The sequence below is a fragment of the Lactuca saligna genome, chromosome 5, assembly GCF_052625555.1.
Source record: "Lactuca saligna cultivar CGN05327 chromosome 5, ASM5262555v1, whole genome shotgun sequence".
Lineage (NCBI taxonomy): Eukaryota > Viridiplantae > Streptophyta > Magnoliopsida > Asterales > Asteraceae > Lactuca > Lactuca saligna.
In genome coordinates, this window is record NC_136421.1 from 278,452,702 (window position 1) to 278,467,189 (window position 14,488).

Here is a 14,488-nt window from a genome sequence, read left to right on the forward strand (position 1 = left end):
TCTTTTAGAAACATCATTTAGATATTTTTGGTGTGTTTTTTTAAATATCTTGTAGAATTTTTTTTTCACTCTCTCTCATCATTGATGATAGTAAGTCGGTTAGATAACTACTTTATCATCAAAAATACATAATGATTATAGAAAAACACAAATACATATTAAAAAAAAAGACTACCAAAAATGCAATGTATGACCATCAAATCTAATGTATCATACCTCTTAATTTGCGGTCTAAATCAACCATAATTTAACCTATATTATTAATTTCATCATATTGTCATATGGTCATGATTTTCATAATTATATTTCAAGCAAAATATAAATACAAACAATGAATAAATAAACATATTGGTAAATTAACCTTTCTTTAGAAATTTGAAATTAAACAATATAATACTAACATCGTATCTGCGCGAAGCAGCGGACAAAGAATAGTTTCATTCCGACGATTGATAACTTTTTTGTAGACGACAAATTATTTGGTTTCGATCTATTTCGAGCAGTCTTTGGCCGCACTTTTTTCGTATCGGTCTTTTTGAATTCAGATTTTGTTGTATCGATCTTTTTTAATTGTGTGAAAACACATGTATGGTACATGTGTATGTAAAATAAGCTATTTGATAATAGTTTTTTAAATAATTTATTATATAAAATAATATATATATATATATATATATATATATATATATATATATATATTATTATTATTATTATTTAATCGAAAGAACAACTTTTTATTTGTCAACGTCCACTTTGTGGTCGAGTAGTATGGTACTAGGACTTAAAATTAACTAAAATATATTATTAGATATAACAACGGTTTACAATATAAAATATGTTTTAATATTAAACGAATTTCATTTCACAAAACAATCAAAGTATTTGCAATAAATTTTTACATGATTATTTTCATATTTGAAAATGTTTTTTTGACGTTTCAATGGAAACCATTTTCTTTTACGTGATAAACCTTTGCATTGGCCAAGTAATTTACCTTATAGAAAAATAAAAATTTATAGACGTACTTCTTGTAATGTCCCGAAAATCATTACATAATATTTTTTGTTTTCAGATTAATAAATCGTTAATACCTTTCTTTCTCATAAAACCAATGTAACCAAAAGTTAGCAAAAACATCATCAAATCAGAGTAATTCACGGAATGTGGAAACATGTGGTGTGTGTGCCCTGCAATCGTCGTGAACACTTTCATTTGAAATATGGAGTATCTTAAACATAAACTAAAAACCGTAAGCACAAAGCTTAGTGAGTTCTCCAAAATACCACACAACATACAACTACAGATTATCGTGCAACATACATATAATTGCCATGCCCCCCTCCCTCATGGTCTTTATCTGATATGCCATGAGCTCCCCCCATGGTTTTTACCTGGAATGACATGGGCTCCCCCATGGTCTGATATCCAAATGTCACGAGCTTCCCCCCCCTCCTCGGGGTCTTTCATGCAAGTATCACAAAGACAACTAACATAACGTGTAATGAGCCGACATTGGTGCCTTTGACCCATGGATATAGTGAGAAGACTCACATCACACTGACGAATCAAACATAAAATCCCTGGCTGCTGGCTGACAGATCCCCGAACTAACAAAGTCGAAACAACACCCAATCAACAATTGGGTTCCAGTCCATAACCATAAACCCATTACTAGTATAAATGGCCATTTTACCCCTTACCTAGTTTGGACCAGGACTTAGGCCCAAATCTAATAATCTAAAAAGCCCAAATACCAACAACCATCAAAGGACCAACCCATGGCCTAATTTTCCAAATTAGGACCAGACCCATTTGTGACAACCGAATTTTTTTTTACTTTTAAAGGCCAGTCAATCAACCCAACTGAGTGTCAAACTCATTGGAAATGAGTTCTAGCCCGGTTAAAGATCATTCTAAGGATTTTTGAGCCTAATACACTTAAGGAATAAGTGTTAGAAAGTACCTGCTAGAACCACAGTGTAGCAAATCGAACCATAACCTCATCTAAATTAGTTCACGGCCACAAGACCATGAGTTTACGGCCGTAAACTCATGTGGCCGTAAACTCAAGAACATATATAAGACATTTGGCCATTTCTAGTCATTTATCTCATTCCTTTGCCGATTTCTTCAAATACCCTCAAGTATCATCAAGACTTTCTTCCTAGATCTTCAAAAGATGTAAGTATTCTTCCTAGATTTGTTGATACACCTCTTAATCTAGTATCCTTACATGATTTCATCCATGGAAATCACTCTTTTCTTAGATCTTCAAGTTTCACCAAGAACACCTAGAACACACACTAGTGTTCTTGGCCAATATCAACCATTTTAAGCTTCTAGATCGTAAGTACTCTTCCTTACACTTCATATCGAGTTAGGACTCATGCTTAGAGACTTGAAACACACATTTTCCCAAGAACATCATGAGTTTACGGCCCAAGATCTTCTTTGGCCGTAAACTCAATATTAGGGCATGTTTGAGCCCTAAAACCCTATAAGATGCAAAGCTAGTGACCCAGAGCCTTTCCTTAATGATTATAAGACCTTAAAATACTCCCATAAACATAAATGGTCATGATTTTACGGCTGTAAACTATTTTGGACTGTAAACTCATCAAAAGCCTCAATGTAGGTGGTCTTTCTCATCCTAGTGTAGAGCAAAAGTCCCTAAAGCTTTCTTAGCCTTCAAACTTGTACTTATACATGAGTGACCATGAGTTTACGGCCGTAAACTCCCTTGGGCCATAAACCCATGGTAGTAAACTCATTTTTATGCCATTTCACATTCCTTGTTGAATCACATGTGATTCCAACACTTGGTCAAAGTGTTTCCTGGTCCCGGAAGGTGTTTCCTTTCATACAGTTGTTTATAAACACTATATTCATGCCAATATATGTCTTTATATGTCATTTAGGATCTATTGTGTCTCGGGACTTCATTCGTGGAACTTCTTATCCTTACACGCATACCCGTTTGAATCACCCACATCAGGTGAGTTCATACCCCATAATGAATCTTTTAACTGTTTTAAATGCTTTTAAGGGGGGATACAAGTTGAACACAATGATAATTGTGTAATTATTTGTTATAAACATCTTTTAAAAACTATTTTACAGTTATGTTGCTTTATAGTTTAACAAAACTCTGTTTTTAAAGTACAACCATAACTTGGTAGTAAAATGAGTCTTTTCAATAATAGTTCAAGTAGATACTAGTAAACTATAATGGGTATAGTTTAGGGGTTCAGTGCATACTAGATACAATACATGATAACAAAGAGAACATACTATACACTAGTACATACTATTCATACATACTACATACTATACAACAAAACATACTAAGATACTATAACAAGAGAAGATACTAAGGTACTATAGAAGAACGAGCATACTAATTTGCTATAGCATGGATCACTTAGAGGATCTAACTATACCAATGAATCATTAACACATTGTTCTAAACAAAAGGTGATAGTTATATTGGGTATACATGATCACATAATCTTATTGTGGATGTTCACGGCTTGCAATTTATTGCAGAGGTCGTGTGTGGGTCCCAAAATCTTTCGACAGGAAGAGCGTTTAGTATGGGATCTAGCCATCACATTATACCTTAATAATCAATTTAAGGCATTTAGTACAACTGTACTTACTATATACAATACTATAGTACTTACATTCCTCATTACTTTCGTGAAGTGACAGTACCACTTGGAAATTAATACAAACTATTTTCGAGTCAAGATAGTTATAAAACTAGGGAAAACTTACATTTTACAAACGACAAACATAACGGTCGAGTCTAGTACAATCAGTAGAAAGGGACCATAATTCTAACCTTATGATTCCATAATGTATACATCAAGAGATATATATAAATAGGATCCGACATGTAATAAGATGTGTGCTTTCTGCTTCATTTCATGTTCCTTGTTTGGTTGTGGGCTTAGAGCAGATTTACCCAACCTATTATCTAGTCAATTTTAGTTATATATATATATATATATATATATATATATATATATATATATATGTTCTGTACACATTAAGTCATCATAAGGGGTACCAGGTATGGGTCAAGCCATAGGACACTAATTCAATGCACAATTTTCTAGTACAAAGCATACTTTTCAAATAAGAAATTTTGGCATACAAAACTAGAAACTTATCAGTAAGGGGTTTAATCTATTTTATTAAACCAGTGTAAACTTAAAGGACTTTAGGTGATTGACTCTATAATACCCTAGTTTATACATCATGATTATATATCGTTAGTACCCAACAAGTAGTTGGATGTGTGCTTTCCGCCTTAGTTCCTGTGCCTTGTTTGCTTGTGGGCTTATGGCAAATTCATCCAATCAACTATCTATTCGATATTAAATTATATATAGCCAGTATAAACTAAGTGATTATAGAATCAATCACTGTGGTCACTATTTTATTATAAGGAATAAGGGTTTTCTTAAGGGATCTTTTCATTAAGTATACATGAACTATTACAATTAACTCCATGAGTAAAAAGTGGATACACCATGGTTATATACAATGAGGACCTAACAAACAATGGGATGTGTGCTATCTGCCTTACTTCCTGTTCCTTGTTTGGTTGTGGACTTAGGGCAGATGTGCACAATCGATTGTTTGTTTACTTTGAGTTTTATATAACTTGTATCCATTTAGTACTCATATAAAGGATTGTAGAATCATTTTATGTATCTTTCATCAAGTTAGGAAATATAGGATTTTCTGGAGGAACATGCGAACTTTTCTAAAAACATAACTTATAACTTACTACATTTTAACTACATTTTTCAACAACTTTCTACAACTTACATACATCACTAAAGTCTTATGAACTCACCAACTTAATTGCTGATGAACTCTTTCAAATAACTTGTATTCTCAGGAAACTAGTAGACAGGTACTCGCTCTGGGAATTCAGAAGATGGAGCAGTATAGCTCCAACTCTTGTTTTGTTATTCGCTTATGCACTCTATGTTTTGTGAACACATATTTTGTAAACACTTTCTTTCTAATGAAATGGTTGTTCATTACTTGATTACTCTGATACATGTCTTGTGATACTAAACATGACGTCCTCCACCCCCGAACGTTTCCGCCGTTCCGGTTTTGGGGTGTGACACCATTGTAGGCCTTCTCAAAATAATTATCAACCCAAAACCTGATGGCCCAACAAGGCCTAGGTCAACCAAGACCAAAAGAAACAACTCAGCCCATACCAAAAGACTCCAAGTCCAAAAAGCCCAATTCCCATTTGATCTGACATATGCACGACGTACATGGATTATACACACGACATACGTCGCAGGTCAAAAACAAGCATCATAGCCGGAACTCCCGATGTTCCCCAGTGTTACGTACGACATTCCTGGCGGCCACCCAAAAATCATTTCAATGACTTAATCCTTAAGCCAAATGTCCAAAACCTCATAATAGCTAAATACAAGTGACTTGATCCATGAAGTCAAAGGCTTTAAGCCTTTGCATGACTTAGTGAATCTCAACACCAAAGATTGGCCCCAAAGGTCAAAATCACCCCAAAATGTCTTAAAAACTTCTTAATACCTTAAGACCTCAACCTCAACTTACATATCTTATTTCAAGAGACTTCTTAAGTCATAAAGTTTCTAACTTTATCACTTAACATAACTCAATGGGACCCAAATCAAAACCCTAAGTCCCAAACTTCATCAAATGACTACCAAATCATGCATGTAAGGTTTATACCCATCAAGATCCAAACTTTATGACTCCATAACCTCAACAAGGACCAAATATGAAGCTTAAAGGTTATGTAGTAAATTCTACTCACAAGAACCACCTCGAAGGGAAAAAAACCATAACAACATACCACTTAGCTAGATCTACATGAAAGAGTTGTCAAGGTTGAGACTTTATACCTCTAGAAGATAGATCTGGGTGCACACAGCCTGGATCCAAAAGCTCCAAGTCAAGCAATGACTCTTTAAGAAGTTCATTCTTTTTCCCCAAGCACCAAAAACACAAATAAATCACTTTGAAACTCAAGAATAACTCAAATGGAGGCTAGGGTTTCATTCCTAAGGTTAGAGAGGATGGAGGCCAAAGGAAATAAGGGCTGCATGTGAGTTAAGGTCTTTAAATAGGGTCCAAGACCCCAAATTATAGTTTTAATCTGGCCTGATGAACGTAGTGCCTTCCCTCGGGGAACGCAAAGCGTTCCTAAATGCACTTGCGTCCAAATTCCCGTGTACACCATGGGTACCTCCCTTGTACGCCATGCATTCCCATTTTGGCCTAACACCCTTATAACTTCAAATAGTCATAACTTTTGCATCCCTTATCCGTTTTCGACATTCTTTATATCCACGAAAAGGTAACGAGAAACCCTACACTTATATAAACCTTATTTAATCTGAAAACCAACCAAAATTAAATCCAAAATTCATAAAAGGCCCGAACCAACACCTTTACCGATACCCCTGAGATCCAAAACACAAAACGAATACCCGAATAATCCAAACTACATCATCCACCTCCAAATGAACCCAAAATCAATTCTTTAAGGGTTCTAAGTGTGTTAATACCCACTCCTTGATCACCACCTCACAATGAGAAACGATTCGAAACAGGGCGTTACACTTATTTCTCTGTATCACATGATCTCAAGTGTATTTGAACTTTGTTCATTTAGTGACATGCTTCACTGACAACTAAAACCTAATTTCACCACCAAAATATAGAAAATAGAAAAACTAAAAGAAGGAAGAGAAAATACAAGGATAGGAGAAGACTTTGGTGGTAGAATGTGGTGAAGATGATCATGTATCTTGGTGGTTTAAGGGGGCAACGACAATGGCAAATCACGGTGTTCGAAGGCCATAAACATATACTATAAGTGTATGAATATGATAAACTATTAATTTGACCAAACCACTTAGTTACAGTCTTATTGGTATTTAATTGTTAACACTTATCTATAATCTAAGTGGTATTTGGCAACTAAAATTTTGGCTTCAATTTTAATTTTTTAATGAAAAAACTAATGAACCTAGTTAATTATAAATAAGAAAGTCAAATTTTGCTTTCTTCAACCAATATGCTACTGTAAAAAAAATTGGAACCATATATAATAAATAAATCAAGCAAGTGGCTGGAAAAGAAAGACAATGTTTAAAGACAAAAATAATCCAACGTGAGAGAAATCTTGCACAAGGACACATCTAAACAAACACCTAATATCAACAACATGAAGACAACTAATCCAACAATAACATGACAGTGCTTCCAAGCATCTTACATACAGAAATAGGGAACAAACTTTGATGAGTTAGGCTAACTGAATCTGGAGCTTTTGGTCTACAACAAAATGAGTTTTTTAAGGGTAAAATCATCCAAATCTTTTAATCTAATTACCAAACAAACCAGACAAAATTAAGGCAGACCGTACAAACAAATGTAAGAAAGTGCATTGTTGTTTCTTGCATTTAATCCAAATTAAATGCAAGTAATATAATACTATTGTCAAACACATTGTCCCATTTAATGCATTTAACCTTCATTGAAAAAAAGGTTGTTGACAAAATGATCTAATAAAACATACAAATTAAGAATTATAAACTACAGAACTTACACATTACAAATGCAAAAGATCCAAAGTTAACTAGTCTTCAAAACTCATTTTTTTACATCATATGATAATTGAGTGTGTGGTGCAAATTAATGCCTTATTTTTAATCATTTTCTTTTGTAACCTTCCATCCTCACAAAAAATTTAAAGAAGAATGCCTTAAAAAAATGAAATACCAGAATGTTGCAGTTGACAAAAAAAAAATGAAAAAATAATATAAATGAACAAAAATAGGATGTTATATTATTAAATAAATGAAAGTGTATCGCTTTAGAAAAGCAAAAATCAAACACTTTTTATAGCCTTTCAAACGACTCCTTTACCTTACCACCATATTCCTAATTAAAAAAGAAATTATTCAATCTCTTATTTGTTGTTGTTGCTATTTGGTTCATGTGGGTTGCTACTTGCTAATTACCCTAATCTGATGCTTAATCAATTCGTCAAACATAAAGAAAAATATCAAACCTGTATCGAAAAAATGCACTTGTTATATGATTGGGATAAAAAAAAAACAAAAAACTCACCCCAATTATTTAGATCTCTTAATCAACAATAGTGGTTTCCAATTGAGTGTTTTCAAAGTTATTGTGTCCAAATCACAATGAGCGTTTTCAACCTCTTTGAAGAAGGTTTCCAAATTACTTACATCTTCCACTTAAAATCATTTTTGATTTTCGTTCTAAAACTTATGTTAGAAAAATTTTAGAGTAAAAAAATTGTTATATAATATACAAGCATATATCAGATATATTAAACACAAACATACTAAAAAGCTTAATAAAAGATAAAATCATCATGCTAAGTCTTTATGTCAGTTTGATGTGCTAAACTTTACTTAAGATCCATAACTCAAATTATAGAATTAAATTATAACTGTGGTAAAGAAAAGTCATCGGGCAAAAGAAATCCGTAGACTCAAAATTGATGGCAAAAGTCAAAAGTAGAACCAAAACATGTATAGTTTGGTTATTAACCTTTATAGTTTATACTTTATACGTATCAACATACTCCTGAACCTCTTTCTCCTTTTGTCTCAAGCACACAAAAAAGACAAAAAAAAAAAAAAAGTAGTTATGGTGGGTCATCGTGATGGTGATGATGGATAGCTACAATTTGGATGGCAGGGTGGCGGAGGCGGTTAGGTATTGGAGATGGTGGAGATATATAATTTAGGAGGCGAAGAAAGTGGCGGCGGCAACTATAAAGCAAATGGTGGTCAAGGTTGTGGTGAATGCCGTCAACATTTAGCCACCGATTGGTAACGAAGATGGGGTCAGCGGCGATTGAGGTGATTACGGTGTCCGTGTCAGTAAGTAGTATAGGGGTTAGATAGTAAGTTAGGGTAGATAGATGTTCATATATGGATAAAGGTGTTGTTCGTTGCCGAAAAATTGGTGCGGGTGTAGACAATTGTTGGAGATGGCGGTCAAGTGCGATGATAGCAGCTCTCAGAAGATTAGGGTTTATAGGTATTGGATTGAGAGAAAATATGAGTTAACACTAAAATGGGAGAAATAATGTTATTGTTTAATTTTTTGAACCAATGAAACGGATACGTTGTATTTTTTTTTAGTTAATTAAAAATATACCTTATAAGTTATATGACAAGTAATAAGCATAATATGTTTGTAAGTGATGTATTGAATTTTGTTCTTCTTAAAATTCAAGAAATATTTAATATGTTTTATATAATAGTAAAGATAGTAAAGATAAATATATTTAAGTTGTTTTATAAATAAATAAATAAGGGAAAATTTCGTATATGCCATTCTTAAACATCAAAATATCGTATTTGTCCAACCTAATTTTGAAATATCATATCTTTATCTTTACTATGTTATTAAGGATATTGCCCATTTTTTGAAAATTAAGAGGTATAACATATATTACCTCATGTACAATAATATTAAGCATAAAACAAATCTTATACGTATTACACTACACGGATATACATATTACACTACACACTACAAGGATCTTACCATAATCTCATAAACATTGCCGCCATCAAACCAATTCTCATCGTCTCCACCAAAGATGTTGTGATCTCCACCAACATCTCCACCAAAGATGCAGTGACCTCCACCAATGTCTCCCACCGAAGCTCCACGACTGCCGACTTACCCCACCAAAGATGCAATGATCTCTCTCGCCTCTCTTTCTCTCTCTCTCGCAATCGCCATCAGAATGAAATGGAAACCCTAATTTTGAGATGCCTACAACGAGGTATGTCCACGTTTATTGTGATTACAAACTCATAAACACCTCACGACCACACACACAAAAATGTACAAAAACACCATCTACATCTTCAGATGAACATCATCGCTTTCTTTTCCCAAGTCATTTATCCTCTGTGAACATCATCGGTTTCTTTTCCCAAGTCATTTATCCTCTATAAATTGTCGAGCATATTGAAGAACTTGAAGGTAATTATAAGCCTATTCTTGATTTTTTTCAGATACTATTCAGTCTTTATATGCATAACTTTTTTCTCAATCCCCGATTTTTGAGTTGTCTGATTGTGGGTATACGTTGATTGTAATTGTTGGTATTAAGGATCCGCTTAGGCCAGGGGTTAAGGAAGCGGTGAAGATTTGTTTAGCAGCTGGGATTAAGGTCTTTAAATAGGGTCCAAGACCCCAAATTATAGTTTTAATCTGGCCTGATGAACGTAGTGCCTTCCCTCGGGGAACGCAAAGCGTTCCTAAATGCACTTGCGTCCAAATTCCCGTGTACACCATGGGTACCTCCCTTGTACGCCATGCATTCCCATTTTGGCCTAACACCCTTATAACTTCAAATAGTCATAACTTTTGCATCCCTTATCCGTTTTCGACATTCTTTATATCCACGAAAAGGTAACGAGAAACCCTACACTTATATAAACCTTATTTAATCTGAAAACCAACCAAAATTAAATCCAAAATTCATAAAAGGCCCGAACCAACGCCTTTACCGATACCCCTGAGATCCAAAACACAAAACGAATACCCGAATAATCCAAACTACATCATCCACCTCCAAATGAACCCAAAATCAATTCTTTAAGGGTTCTAAGTGTGTTAATACCCACTCCTTGATCACCACCTCACAATGAGAAACGATTCGAAATAGGGCGTTACACTTATTTCTCTGTATCACATGATCTCAAGTGTATTTGAACTTTGTTCATTTAGTGACATGCTTCACTGACAACTAAAACCTAATTTCACCACCAAAATATAGAAAATAGAAAAACTAAAAGAAGGAAGAGAAAATACAAGGATAGGAGAAGACTTTGGTGGTAGAATGTGGTGAAGATGATCATGTATCTTGGTGGTTTAAGGGGGCAACGACAATGGCAAATCACGGTGTTCGAAGGCCATAAACATATACTATAAGTGTATGAATATGATAAACTATTAATTTGACCAAACCACTTAGTTACAGTCTTATTGGTATTTAATTGTTAACACTTATCTATAATCTAAGTGGTATTTGGCAACTAAAATTTTGGCTTCAATTTTAATTTTTTAATGAAAAAACTAATGAACCTAGTTAATTATAAATAAGAAAGTCAAATTTTGCTTTCTTCAACCAATATGCTACTGTAAAAAAAATTGGAACCATATATAATAAATAAATCAAGCAAGTGGCTGGAAAAGAAAGACAATGTTTAAAGACAAAAATAATCCAACGTGAGAGAAATCTTGCACAAGGACACATCTAAACAAACACCTAATATCAACAACATGAAGACAACTAATCCAACAATAACATGACAGTGCTTCCAAGCATCTTACATACAGAAATAGGGAACAAACTTTGATGAGTTAGGCTAACTGAATCTGGAGCTTTTGGTCTACAACAAAATGAGTTTTTTAAGGGTAAAATCATCCAAATCTTTTAATCTAATTACCAAACAAACCAGACAAAATTAAGGCAGACCGTACAAACAAATGTAAGAAAGTGCATTGTTGTTTCTTGCATTTAATCCAAATTAAATGCAAGTAATATAATACTATTGTCAAACACATTGTCCCATTTAATGCATTTAACCTTCATTGAAAAAAAGGTTGTTGACAAAATGATCTAATAAAACATACAAATTAAGAATTATAAACTACAGAACTTACACATTACAAATGCAAAAGATCCAAAGTTAACTAGTCTTCAAAACTCATTTTTTTACATCATATGATAATTGAGTGTGTGGTGCAAATTAATGCCTTATTTTTAATCATTTTCTTTTGTAACCTTCCATCCTCACAAAAAATTTAAAGAAGAATGCCTTAAAAAAATGAAATACCAGAATGTTGCAGTTGACAAAAAAAAAATGAAAAAATAATATAAATGAACAAAAATAGGATGTTATATTATTAAATAAATGAAAGTGTATCGCTTTAGAAAAGCAAAAATCAAACACTTTTTATAGCCTTTCAAACGACTCCTTTACCTTACCACCATATTCCTAATTAAAAAAGAAATTATTCAATCTCTTATTTGTTGTTGTTGCTATTTGGTTCATGTGGGTTGCTACTTGCTAATTACCCTAATCTGATGCTTAATCAATTCGTCAAACATAAAGAAAAATATCAAACCTGTATCGAAAAAATGCACTTGTTATATGATTGGGATAAAAAAAAAACAAAAAACTCACCCCAATTATTTAGATCTCTTAATCAACAATAGTGGTTTCCAATTGAGTGTTTTCAAAGTTATTGTGTCCAAATCACAATGAGCGTTTTCAACCTCTTTGAAGAAGGTTTCCAAATTACTTACATCTTCCACTTAAAATCATTTTTGATTTTCGTTCTAAAACTTATGTTAGAAAAATTTTAGAGTAAAAAAATTGTTATATAATATACAAGCATATATCAGATATATTAAACACAAACATACTAAAAAGCTTAATAAAAGATAAAATCATCATGCTAAGTCTTTATGTCAGTTTGATGTGCTAAACTTTACTTAAGATCCATAACTCAAATTATAGAATTAAATTATAACTGTGGTAAAGAAAAGTCATCGGGCAAAAGAAATCCGTAGACTCAAAATTGATGGCAAAAGTCAAAAGTAGAACCAAAACATGTATAGTTTGGTTATTAACCTTTATAGTTTATACTTTATACGTATCAACATACTCCTGAACCTCTTTCTCCTTTTGTCTCAAGCACACAAAAAAGACAAAAAAAAAAAAAAAAGTAGTTATGGTGGGTCATCGTGATGGTGATGATGGATAGCTACAATTTGGATGGCAGGGTGGCGGAGGCGGTTAGGTATTGGAGATGGTGGAGATATATAATTTAGGAGGCGAAGAAAGTGGCGGCGGCAACTATAAAGCAAATGGTGGTCAAGGTTGTGGTGAATGCCGTCAACATTTAGCCACCGATTGGTAACGAAGATGGGGTCAGCGGCGATTGAGGTGATTACGGTGTCCGTGTCAGTAAGTAGTATAGGGGTTAGATAGTAAGTTAGGGTAGATAGATGTTCATATATGGATAAAGGTGTTGTTCGTTGCCGAAAAATTGGTGCGGGTGTAGACAATTGTTGGAGATGGCGGTCAAGTGCGATGATAGCAGCTCTCAGAAGATTAGGGTTTATAGGTATTGGATTGAGAGAAAATATGAGTTAACACTAAAATGGGAGAAATAATGTTATTGTTTAATTTTTTGAACCAATGAAACGGATACGTTGTATTTTTTTTTAGTTAATTAAAAATATACCTTATAAGTTATATGACAAGTAATAAGCATAATATGTTTGTAAGTGATGTATTGAATTTTGTTCTTCTTAAAATTCAAGAAATATTTAATATGTTTTATATAATAGTAAAGATAGTAAAGATAAATATATTTAAGTTGTTTTATAAATAAATAAATAAGGGAAAATTTCGTATATGCCATTCTTAAACATCAAAATATCGTATTTGTCCAACCTAATTTTGAAATATCATATCTTTATCTTTACTATGTTATTAAGGATATTGCCCATTTTTTGAAAATTAAGAGGTATAACATATATTACCTCATGTACAATAATATTAAGCATAAAACAAATCTTATACGTATTACACTACACGGATATACATATTACACTACACACTACAAGGATCTTACCATAATCTCATAAACATTGCCGCCATCAAACCAATTCTCATCGTCTCCACCAAAGATGTTGTGATCTCCACCAACATCTCCACCAAAGATGCAGTGACCTCCACCAACGTCTCCCACCGAAGCTCCACGACTGCCGACTTACCCCACCAAAGATGCAATGATCTCTCTCGCCTCTCTTTCTCTCTCTCTCGCAATCGCCATCAGAATGAAATGGAAACCCTAATTTTGAGATGCCTACAACGAGGTATGTCCACGTTTACTGTGATTACAAACTCATAAACACCTCACGACCACACACACAAAAATGTACAAAAACACCATCTACATCTTCAGATGAACATCATCGCTTTCTTTTCCCAAGTCATTTATCCTCTGTGAACATCATCGGTTTCTTTTCCCAAGTCATTTATCCTCTATAAATTGTCGAGCATATTGAAGAACTTGAAGGTAATTATAAGCCTATTCTTGATTTTTTTCAGATACTATTCAGTCTTTATATGCATAACTTTTTTCTCAATCCCCGATTTTTGAGTTGTCTGATTGTGGGTATACGTTGATTGTAATTGTTGGTATTAAGGATCCGCTTAGGCCAGGGGTTAAGGAAGCGGTGAAGATTTGTTTAGCAGCTGGGATTACTGTGCTAAATTAGATGCAAAAAAACGTGAACTAGCATTGAGAATTCAGGTGAAGATTTGTTTAGCAGCGGTGAAGATTTGTTTAGCAGCTGGGATTACTGTGCTAAATTAGA